Here is a 12,161-nt window from a genome sequence, read left to right on the forward strand (position 1 = left end):
GAGTGCTCCATCGTCATTAGGAGGCCCTGAACGTTACAATTAACTATCTGTTTCGCGTCGGATTAGAAAGTCTAGACCCACAGAAGAAGGACCATACGGTGCCCGAGGCAGCAATATCCCCTTGGAACAAGTCGGCTGGAAGACGATGTATTGAATCTCGACGCAATTTGAGTGTTCCATCGTCATTATGAGGCCCTGATCGTTACAATTAACTAACTGTTTTGCGCCGGATTCGAAAATCTAGACTCATAGGAGAACGACCATAAAGAGCCCGAGGCAGCAATTGACTCTTGGAGACAAGTCGGCTGAAGGACGATGTATTGCATCTCGACGCAATTTGAGTGTCCCATCGTCATTAGGAGTGTCTGAACGTTACAATTAACTATCAGTTTCGCGTCTGATTCGAAAATCTAGACTCACAGGAGGCGGCAATATCCCCTTGTAGTCACGTCGGCTGGAGGTCGATGTATTGAATCTCGACGCAATTTGAGTGTTCCATCGTCAATAGGAGGCGCTGAACGTTACAATTAACAACCAGTTTCGCGTCGGATTCGAAAATCTACTGACAGTAGAGCGACCATAAGGAGCCCTAGGCAGCAATATCGCCTTGGAGACAAGTCGGCTGAAGGACGATGTATTGCATCTCGACGCAATTTGAGTGTCCCATCGTCATTAGGAGGCCCTGACGTTACAATTAACTATCAGTTTCGAGTCGGATTCGAAAATCTAGACTCACAGAAGAACGACCATAAGGTGTCCGAGGCAGCAATAGTCCCTTGGAGAGAAGTCGGCTGAAGGACGATGTATTGAATCTCGACGCAATTTGAGTGTTCCATCGTCTTTAGGAGGCCCTGAAAATTACAATTAACAATTAATTTCGCGTCGGATTCGAAAATCTAGACTCACAGGAGACGGATCACATGGAGCCCGAGGCGGCAAAATCCCCATGTAGACAAGTCGGCTGGATTTAGATGTATTGACTCTCGACACAATTAGAGTGTTTCATCGTCATTAGGAGGCGCTGAACGTTACAATAAACAATCAGTTTCTGGTCGGATTTCAAAATCTTGACTCACAGGAGAGCGACCATAAGGAGCCCGAGTCAGCAATATCCCCTTGGAGACCAGTCCGCTGGAGGACGATGTATTGAATCGCGACGCAATTAGAGTGTTCCATCGTAATTAGGAGGCCTTGAACGTTACAATTAACTATGAGTTTTGCATTGGATTCGAAAATCTAGACTCACAGGTGAGGTGCCCGAGGCGGCAAAATCCCCTTGTAGACAAGTCGGCTGGAGGTCGATGTATTGACTCTCGACACAATCTTAGTCTTCCATCGTAACTAGGAGGCCCTGAATGTTACAATTAACTATAAGTTTTTCGTCGGATTCGAAAATCCAGAATCACTGGAGACGGACCATAAGGTTCCGGAAGCAGCAATATCCCCTTGGAGTCAAGTCCGCTGGAAGACGATGTATTGAATCGCGACGGAATTTGAGTGCTCCATCGTCATTTTGAGGCCCTGAACGTTACAATTAACTATCATTATCGCGTCGGAATCGAAAATCTAGACTTACAGGTGAACGATCATAAGGTGCCCCAGGCAGCAATAGACGCTTGGAGCAAGTCGGCTGGAGGACGATGTTTTGGATCGCGACGCAATTTGAGTGTTCCATCGTAACTAGGAGGCCCTGAACGTTACAATTAACTATCAGTTTTGCGTCGGATTAGAAAACGTAGACTCACAGGAGAACGTCCATAAGGTGCCCGAGGCAGCAATAGACCCTTGGAGACAAGTCGGCTGGAGGACGATGTATTGAATCGCGACGCAATTTGAGAGATCCATCGTCATTAGGAGGCCCTGAACGTAACAATTAACAATCAGTTTCGCGTCGGATTCGAAAATCTAGAATCACAGGAGAAGGACCGTATGGAGCCTGAGGCAGCAATATCCCCTTGGAGGCAGGTCGGCTGGAGGTCGATGTATTGAATCTCGACGCAATTTGAGTGTTCCATCGTCATTAGGAGGCGCTGAACATTACAATTAACTGTCAGTTTTGCGTCGGGTTCGAAAATCTAGACTCACTGGAGAACGATCATACAGTGCCCGAGGCAACAATAGACCCTTGGAGACAAGTCGCCTGGAGGACGATGTATCGGATCCCGACGCAATTTGAGTTTCCATCGTCAATAGGAGGATCTGAATGTTACAATGATCAATCAGTTTTTCGTCGGATTCGAAAATCTAGACCCTCATAAGGCGCCCGTGGCAACGATATCCCCTTGGAGACAAGTTAGCTGGATTCCGATGTATTGAATCTTGACGCAATTTGCGTGTTCCATCGTCATTAGGAGGCGCTGAAAGTTACAATTAACTATCATTTTGGCGTAGGATTCGAAAATCTACTCACAGGAGAAGGATCATATGGTGCCCGATACAGCAATATCGCCTTGGATACAAGTCGGCTGGAAGACGATGTTTTGAATCTCGATTCAATTTGAGTGTTCCATCGTCATTAGGAGGCGCTGAACGTTACAATTAACCATCATTTTCGCGTCGGATTCCAAAATCTACTTACAGGGTAAGTTCATATTGTGCTCGCGACAGCAATATCCCCTAGGATACAAACCGGCAAGAGGACGATGTATTGAATCTCGACGCAATTTGAGTGTTCCATCGTCATTAGGAGGCCCTGAACGTTACAATTAACTATCAGTTATGCGTCGGATTCGAAAATCTATACTAAAAGGAGAAGGCCCATAAGGTGCCCGAGGCAGCAACAGACCCTTGGAGACAACTTGGCTGGATGCCGATGTATTGAATCTCGACGCAATTTGAGTGTTCCATCGTCATTAGGGGGCCCTGATCGTTACAATTAACTATCGTTTTTGAGTCGGATTCGAAAATCTGGACTCAAAGGAGGACGACCATAAGGTGCCCGAGGCAGCAATAGACCTTTGGAGACGAGTCGGCTGAAGGACGATGTATTGACCCTCGACGCAATTTGAGTGTTCCATCGTCAATAGGAGGCACTGAACCTCACAATTAACTATCATTGTAGCGTTGGATTCGAAAATCTCTTCACAGGAGAAGTTCATAGTGTGCCCGAGACAGCAATATCCCCTTGAATACAAGCCGGGTGTAGGTCGATGTATTGAATCTCGACGCAATTTGAGTTTTCCATCGTCTTTAGGAGGCCCTGAACGTTAGAATTAACTATCATTTTTGCGTCGGATTCGAAAATCTAGACTCACACGAGACCTGCCACAAGGAGCCCCAGGCGGCAATATCCCCTTGTAGGCAGGTCGGCTGGAGGTCGATGTATTGACTCTCGACACAATCTTAGTGTTCCATCGTCATTAGGAGGCTCTTAACGTTACAATTAACAATCGGTTTCGCGTCGGATTCGAAAATCTAGACTCACAGGAGAAGGATCGCATGGAGCCTGAAGCAGATCTATCCCCTTGGAGACAAGTCGGCTGAAGGACGATGTATTGAATCTCGACGTATTTTGAGTGCTCCATCGTCATTATGAGGCCATGAACGTTACAATTAACTATCAGTATCTCGTCGGATTCGAAAATCTAGACTTACAGGACACGGACCACATGGAACCCGAGGCAGCATATCCCCTTCTAGACAAGTGGGCTGGAGGTCCATGTATTGACTCTCGACGCAAATTGAGTGTTCCATCGTCATTAGGAGGCGCTGACCGTAACAATTTACTATCATTTTTGCGTCGGATTCGAAAATCTAGACACACAGGAGACGAACCATAAGTTGCCCGAGGTAGCAATACCCCTTGGAGACAAATCGGCTGAATGGCGAAGTATTGAATCTCGACGCAATTTGAGTGTTCCATCGTTATTAGGAGGCTCTGAATGTTACAATTAACTATCATTTTTGCGTCGGATTCGAAAATCTAGACTCAGAGGAGAACGACCATAAGGTGCCCGAGGCAGCAACAGCCCCTTGGAGACAAGTTAGCTGGATTCCGATGTGTTGAATCTCGACGCAATTTGAGTGTTGCATCGTCATTAGGAGGCCTAGAACATTACAATTAACAATCATTTTTGCGTCGGATTCGAAAATGTAGACTCACAGGAGATCGACCATAAGGTGCCCGAGGCAGGAATAGACCCTTGGAGACAAGTCGGCTGGAGGACGATGTATTGACATTCGACGCAATTTGAGTGTTCAATCGTCATTAGGAGACGCTGAAAATTACAATTAACTATCATTTTAGCGTCGGATTCGAAAATCTACTCACAGGAGAAGGATCATATGGTGGCCGAAACAGTAATATCCCCTTGGATACAAGTCGGCTGGAAGACGATGTATTGGATCTCGATTCAATTTGAGTGTTCCATCGTCAATAGGAGGCCCTGAACGTTACATTTAACATTCAGTTTTGCGGCATATTAGAAAATCTAGACTCACAGGAGAACGACCATAAGGTGCCCGAGGCAGCAATAGACGCTTGGAGACAATTCGGCTGATGGACGAAATATTGGATCGCGACGCAATTTGAGTGTTTCAGAGTCATTAGAAGGCCCTGAACTTTACAATTAACTATAAGTTTCGCGTCGGATTCGAAAATCTAGACTCATAGGATAAGGACCATATGGTGCCCGAGGCAGCAATATCCTCTTGGAGACAAGTCGGCTGAAGGACGATGTATTGAATCTCGACGCAATTTGAGTGCTCCATCGTCATTATGAGCCCCTGAACGTTACAATTAACAATCAGTTTTGCGTCGGATTAGAAAATCTAGACTTACAGGTGAACGATCATAAGGTGCACCAGGCATCAATGGACGCTTGGAGCAAGTCGGCTGGAGGACGATGTTTTGGATCGGGACGCAATTAGAGTGTTCCATCGTAACTAGGAGGCCCTGAATGTTACAATTAACTATAAGTTTTTCGTCGGATTGGAAATTCTAGACTCACTGGACACGGACCTTAAGGTTCCGGAAGCAGCAGTATCCCCTTGGAGACCAGTCCGCTGGAGGACGATGGATTGGATCGCGACGCAATTTGAGTGTTCCATCGACATTAGGAGGCCCTGAACGTTACAATTAACAATCAGTTTCGCGTCGGATTTGAAAATCTAGACTCACAGGAGAGCGACCATAAAGAGCGCGAGGCAGCAAAATCCCCATGAAAACAAGTCAGCTGGAAGACGATATATTGAATCTCGACGCAATTAGAGTGTTCCATCGTAATTAGGAGGCCCTGAGCGTTACAATTAACTATGAGTTTTGCATCGGATTCGAGAATCTAGACTCACAGGTGAACGATCATAAGGTGCCCGAGGCGGCAATATCCCCTTGTAGACAAATCGGCTGGAGGTCGATGTATTGACTCTCGACATAATCTTAGTGTTCCATCGTAAATAGGACGCCCTGAATGTTACAATTAACTATAAGTTTTTCGTCGGATTCGAAAATCCAGACTCACTGGAGACGGACCATAAGGTTCCGGAAGCAGCACTATCCCCTTGGAGACAAGTCCGGTGGAAGACGATCTATTGAATCGCGACGGAATTTGAGTGCTCCAGCGTCATTAGGAGGCCCTGAACGGTACAATTAACTATCAGTTTCGCGTCGGATTCGAAAATCTAAACTTACAGGAGAAGGACCGTATGGTGCCCGAGGCAGCAATATCCCCTTGGAGGCAAGTCGCCTGAAGGACGATGTATTGAATCTCGACGAAATTTGAGTGTTCCGTCGTCTTTAGGAGGCCCTGAACGTTACAATTAACTATAAGTTTTTCGTCGGATTCGAAAATCTAGACTCACTGGAGACGGACCATAAGGTTCCGGAAGCAGCAATATCCCCTTGGAGACCAGGCCGCTGGAGGACGATGTATTGAATCGCGACGCATTTTGAGTGCTCCATCGTCATTAGGAGACCCTGACGTTACAATTAACTATCAGTTATGCGTCGGATTCGAAAATCTAGACTCACAGGAGAACGACCATAAGGTGCCCGAGGCAGCAACAGACCCTTGGAGACAAGTTGGCTGGAGGCCGATGTATTGAATATTGACGCAATTTGAGTGTTCCATCGTCTTTTGGAGGCCCTGAACATTACAATTAACTATCAGTTTCGCGTCGGATTCGAGAATCTAGACTCTCAGGAGACGGACCTCATGGAGCCCGAAGCGGCAATATCCCCTTGTAGACAAGTCTGCTGGAGGTCGATGTATTGACTCTCGACACAATCTTAGTGTTCCATCGTCATTTGGAGGCATTGAACGTTACAATTAACAATCAGTTTCGCGTCGGATTTGAAAATCTAGACTCACAGGTGAGCGACCATAAGGAGCCCGAGGCAGCAATATCCCAATGAAAACAAGTAAGCTGGAAGACGATATATTGAATCTCGACGCAATTAGAGTGTTCCATCGTAATTAGGAAGCCCTGTACGTTACAATTAACTATCATTTTCGCGTCGGATTCCAAAATCTACTTACAGGGGAAGTTCATATTGTGCTCGTGACAGCAATATCCCCTTGGATACAAACCGGCAGGAGGACGATGTATTGAATCTCGACGCAATTTGAGTGTTCCATCGTCATTAGGAGGCCCTGAACGTTAGTTATGCGTCTATATAAGTAATGCGTCTATATAAGTTTTTCGTCGGATTCGAAAATTCAGACTCACTGGAGACGGACCATAAGGTTCCGGAAGCAGCACTATCCTCTTGGAGACAAGTCCGGTGGAAGACGATGTATTGAATCGCGACGGAATTTGAGTGCTCCATCGTCATTTTGAGGCCCTGAACGTTACAATTAACTATCATTATCGCGTCGGATTCGAAAATCTAGACTTACAGGTGAACGATCTTAAGGTGCCCCAGGCAGCAATAGACGCTTGGAGACAAGTCGGCTGGAGGACGATGTTTTGGATCGCGACGCAATTTGAGTGTTCCATCGTAACTAGGAGGCCCTGAATGTTACAATTAACTATAAGTTTTTCGTCGGATTGGAAATTCTAGACTCACTGGAGACGGACCTTAAGGTTCCGGAAGCAGCAGTATCCCCTTGGAGACCAGTCCGCTGGAGGACGATGTATTGAATCGCGACGCAATTTGAGTGCTCCAGCGTCATTAGGAGGCCCTGAACGGTACAATTAACCATCAGTTTCGCGTCGGATTCGAAAATCTAAACTTACAGGAGAAGGACCGTATGGTGCCCGAGGCAGCAATATCCCCTTGGAGGCAAGTCGCCTGAAGGACGATGTATTGAATCTCGACGAAATTAGAGTGTTCCATCGTCTTTAGGAGGCCCTGAACGTTACAATTAACTATAAGTTTTTCGTCGGATTCGAAAATCTAGACTCACTGGAGACGGACCATAAGGTTCCGGAAGCAGCAATATCCCCTTGGAGAACAGGCCGCTGGAGGACGATGTATTGAATCGCGACGCATTTTGAGTGCTCCATTGTCATTAGGAGACCCTGACGTTACAATTAACTATCAGTTATGCGTCGGATTCGAAAATCTAGACTCACAGGAGAACGACCATAAGGTGCCCGAGGCAGCAACAGACCCTTGTGGACAAGTTGGCTGGAGGCCGATGTATTGAATATTGACGCAATTTGAGTGTTCCATCGTCTTTTGGAGGCCCTGAACATTACAATTAACTATCAGTTTCGCGTCGGATTCGAGAATCTAGACTCACAGGAGACGGACCTCATGGAGCCCGAGGCGGCAATATCCCCTTGTAGACAAGTCGGCTGGAGGTCGATGTATTGACTCTCGACACAATCTTAGTGTTCCATCGTCATTTGGAGGCATTGAACGTTACAATTAACAATCAGTTTCGCGTCGGATTTGAAAATCTAGACTCACAGGTGAGCGACCATAAGGAGCCCGAGGCAGCAATATCCCAATGAAAACAAGTAAGCTGGAAGACGATATATTGAATCTCGACGCAATTAGAGTGTTCCATCGTAATTAGGAAGCCCTGTACGTTACAATTAACTATGAGTTTTGCATCGGATTCGAAAATCTAGACTCACAGGTGAACGATCATAAGGTGCCCGAGGCGTCAATATCCCCTTGTAGACAAGTCGGCTGGAGGTCGTTGTATTGACTCTCGACACAATCTTAGTGTTCCATCGTAACTAGCAGGCCCTGAATGTTACAATTAACTACAAGTTTTTCGTCGGATTCGAAAATCCAGACTCACTGGAGACGGACCATAAGGTTCCGGAAGCAGCAATATCCCCTTGCAGACCTGTCCGCTGTAATACGGTGTATTGAATCGCGACGGAATTTGAGTGCTCCATCGTCATTATGAGGCCCTGAACGTTACAATTAACTATCAGTTTCGCTTCGGATTCGAAAATCTTGACTTATAGGAGAAGGACCGTGTGGTGCCCGAGGCAGCAATATCCCCTTGTAGACAAGTCGGCTGGAGGTCGATGTATTGACTCTCGACACAATCATAGTGTTCCATCGTCATTTGGAGGCATTGAACGTTACAATTAGTTTCGCGTCGGATTTGAAAATCTAGACTCACAGGTGAGCTACCATAAGGAGCCCGAGGCAGCAATATCCCAATGAAAACAAGTCAGCTGGAAGACGATGTATTGAATCTTGACGCAATGAGAGTGCTCCATCGTCATTATTAGGCCCTGAACGTTACAATCAGTTTCGCGTCGGATTTGAAAATCTAGACTCACAGGTGAGCGACCATAAGGAGCCCGAGGCAGCAATATCCCAATGAAAACAAGTCAGCTGGAAGACGATGTATTGAATCTTGACGCAATGAGAGTGCTCCATCGTCATTATTAGGCCCTGAACGTTACAATTAACTGTCATTATCGCGTGTGATTCGAAAATCTAGAATTACAGGTGAACGATCATAAGGTGCACCAGGCAGCAATAGACGCTTGGAGCAAGTCGGCTGGAGGACGATGTTTTGGATCGGGCCGCAATTAGAGTGTTCCATCGTAACTAGGAGGCCCTGAATGTTACAATGAACTATAAGTTTTTCGTCGGATTGGAAATTCTAGACTCACTGGACACCGACCTTAAGGTTCCGGAAGCAGCAGTATCCCCTTGGAGACCAGTCCGCTGGAGGACGATGGATTGGATCGCGACGCAATTTGAGTGTTGCATCGTCATTAGGAGGCCCTGAACGTTACAATTAACAATCAGTTTCGCGTCGGATTTGAAAATCTAGACTCACAGGAGAGCGACCATAAGGAGCCCGAGGCAGCAAAATCCCCATGAAAACAAGTCAGCTGGAAGACGATATATTGAATCTCGACGCAATTAGAGTGTTCCATCGTAATTAGGAGGCCCTGAGCGTTACAATTAACTATAAGTTTTTCGTCGGATTCGAAAATATAGACTCACTGGAGACGGACCATAAGGTTCCGGAAGCAGCAATATCCCCTTGGAGATCAGTCCGCTGGAGGACGATGTATTGAATCGCGACGCAATGTGAGTGCTCCAGCGTCATTAGGAGGCCCTGAACGGTAGAATTAACTATCAGTTTCGCGTCGGATTCGAAAATCTAAAATTACAGGAGAAGGACCGTATGGTGCCCGAGGCAGCAATATCCCCTTGGAGACAAGTCGCCTGAAGGACGATGTATTGAATCTCGACGAAATTGGAGTGTTCCATCGTCTTTAGGAGGCCCTGAACGTTACAATTAACTATAAGTTTTTCGTCGGATACGAAAATCTAGACTCACTGGAGACGGACCATAAGGTTCCGGAAGCAGCAATATCCCCTTGGAGATCAGGCCGCTGGAGGACGATGTATTGAATCGCGACGCATTTTGAGTGCTCCATCGTCATTAGGAGACCCTGACGTTACAATTAACTATCAGTTATGCGTCGGATTCGAAAATCTAGACTCACAGGAGAACGACCATAAGGTGCCCGAGGCAGCAACAGACCCTTGGAGACAAGTTGGCTGGAGGCCGATGTATTGAATATTGACGCAATTTGAGTGTTCCATCGTCTTTTGGAGGCCCTGAACATTACAATTAACTATAAGTTTTTCGTCGGATTCGAAAATATAGACTCACTGGAGACGGACCATAAGGTTCCGGAAGCAGCAATATCCCCTTGGAGATCAGTCCGCTGGAGGACGATGTATTGAATCGCGACGCAATGTGAGTGCTCCAGCGTCATTAGGAGGCCCTGAACGGTAGAATTAACTATGTTTCGCATCGGATTCGAAAATCTAGACTCACAGGAGACGGACCACATGGAGGCCGAGGCGGCAATATCCCCTTGTAGACAAGTCGGCTGGAGGTCGTTGTATTGACTCTCGACACAATCTTAGTGTTCCATCGTAACTAGGAGGCCCTGAATGTTACAATTAACTAAAAGTTTTTCGTCGGATTCGAAAATCCAGACTCACTGGAGACGGACCATAAGGTTCCGGAAGCAGCAATATCCCCTTGGAGACCTGTCCGCTGGAATACGGTTTATTGAATCGCGACGGAATTTGAGTGCTCCATCGTCATTATGAGGCCCTGAACGTTACAATTAACTATCAGTTTCGCTTCGGATTCGAAAATCTTAACTTATAGGAGAAGGACCGTATGGTGCCCGAGGAAGCAATATCCCCTTGGAGACAAGTCAGCTGAAGGACGATGTATTGAATCTTGACGCAATTTGAGTGCTCCATCGTCATTATTAGGCCCTGAACGTTACAATTAACTGTCCGTTTTGCGTCGGGTTCGAAAATCTAGACTCACTGGAGAACGATCATATAGTGCCCGAGGCAACAATAGACCCTTGGAGACAAGTCGCCTGGAGGACGATGTATCGGATCCCGACGCAATTTGAGTTTCCATCGTCATTAGGAGGCCCTGAATGTTACAATTATCTATCAGTTTTTCGTCGGATTCGAAAATCTAGACTCACATAAGGTGACCGTGGCAACGATATCCCCTTGGAGACCAGTCCGCTTGAGGACGATGTATTGAATCGCGACGCAATTTGAGTGCTGCATCGTCATTAGGAGGCCATGAACGTTACAATTAACTATCAGTATATCGTCGGATTCGAAAATCTAGACTCACAGGACACGGAACACATGGAACCCGAGGCAGCATATCCCCTTCTAGACAAGTGGGCTGGAGGTCCATGTATTGACTCAAGACGCAAATTGAGTGTTCCATCGTCATTAGGAGTCGCTGAACGTAACAATTAACTATCATTTTTGCGTCGGATTCGAAAATCTAGACTGACAGGAGAACGACCATAAGGTGCCCGAGGCAGCAACAGCCCCTTGGAGACAAGTTAGCTGGATTCCGATGTATAGAATCTTGACGCAATTTGAGTGTCCCATCGTCATTAGGAGGAACTGAACGTTATAATTAACAATCAGTTTTGCGTCGGATTAGAAAATCTAGTCTCACAGGAGAACGACTATAAGGTGCCCGAGGCAGGAATAGACCATTGGAGACAAGTCGGCTGGAGGACGATGTATTGACACTCGATGCTATTTGAGTGTTCCATCGTCATTAGGAGGCACTGAACGTTACAATTAACTATCATTTTAGTGTCGGATTAGAAAATCTACTCAGAGGAGAAGTTGACACGGTGCCCGAGACAGCAATATCCCTTGAATACAAGTCGGCTGTAGGTCGATGTTTTGAATCTCGACGCAATTCGAGTGTTCCATCGTCATTAGGAAGCCCTGAACGTTACAGTTAACAATCAGTTTTGCGTCGGATTAGAAAATCTAGACTCACTGGAGATCGACCATAAGGTGACCGAGGCAGCAATAGACCCTTGGAGACAAGTCGGCTGAAGGACGATGTATTGAATACCCCCTTGTAGACAAGTCGGCTGGAGGTCGATGTATTGACTCTCGACACAATCTTAGTGTTCCATTGCCATTAGGAGGCCCTGAACGTTACAATTAACAATCAGTTTCGCGTCGGATTTGAAAATCTAGACTCACAGGAGAGCGACCTTAAGGAGCCCGAGGCAGTAATATCCCCTTGAAAACAAGTCAGCTGGAAGACGATATATTGAATCTCGACGCAATTAGAGTGTTCCATCGTAATTAGGAGGCCCTGAACGTTACAATTAACTATGAGTTTTGCATCGGATTCGAAAATCTAGACTCACAGGTGAACGATCATAAGGTGCCCGAGGCAGCAATATCCCCATGAAAACAA

The sequence above is a fragment of the Schistocerca piceifrons genome, chromosome 9, assembly GCF_021461385.2.
Source record: "Schistocerca piceifrons isolate TAMUIC-IGC-003096 chromosome 9, iqSchPice1.1, whole genome shotgun sequence".
Taxonomy (NCBI): Eukaryota; Metazoa; Arthropoda; class Insecta; order Orthoptera; family Acrididae; genus Schistocerca; species Schistocerca piceifrons.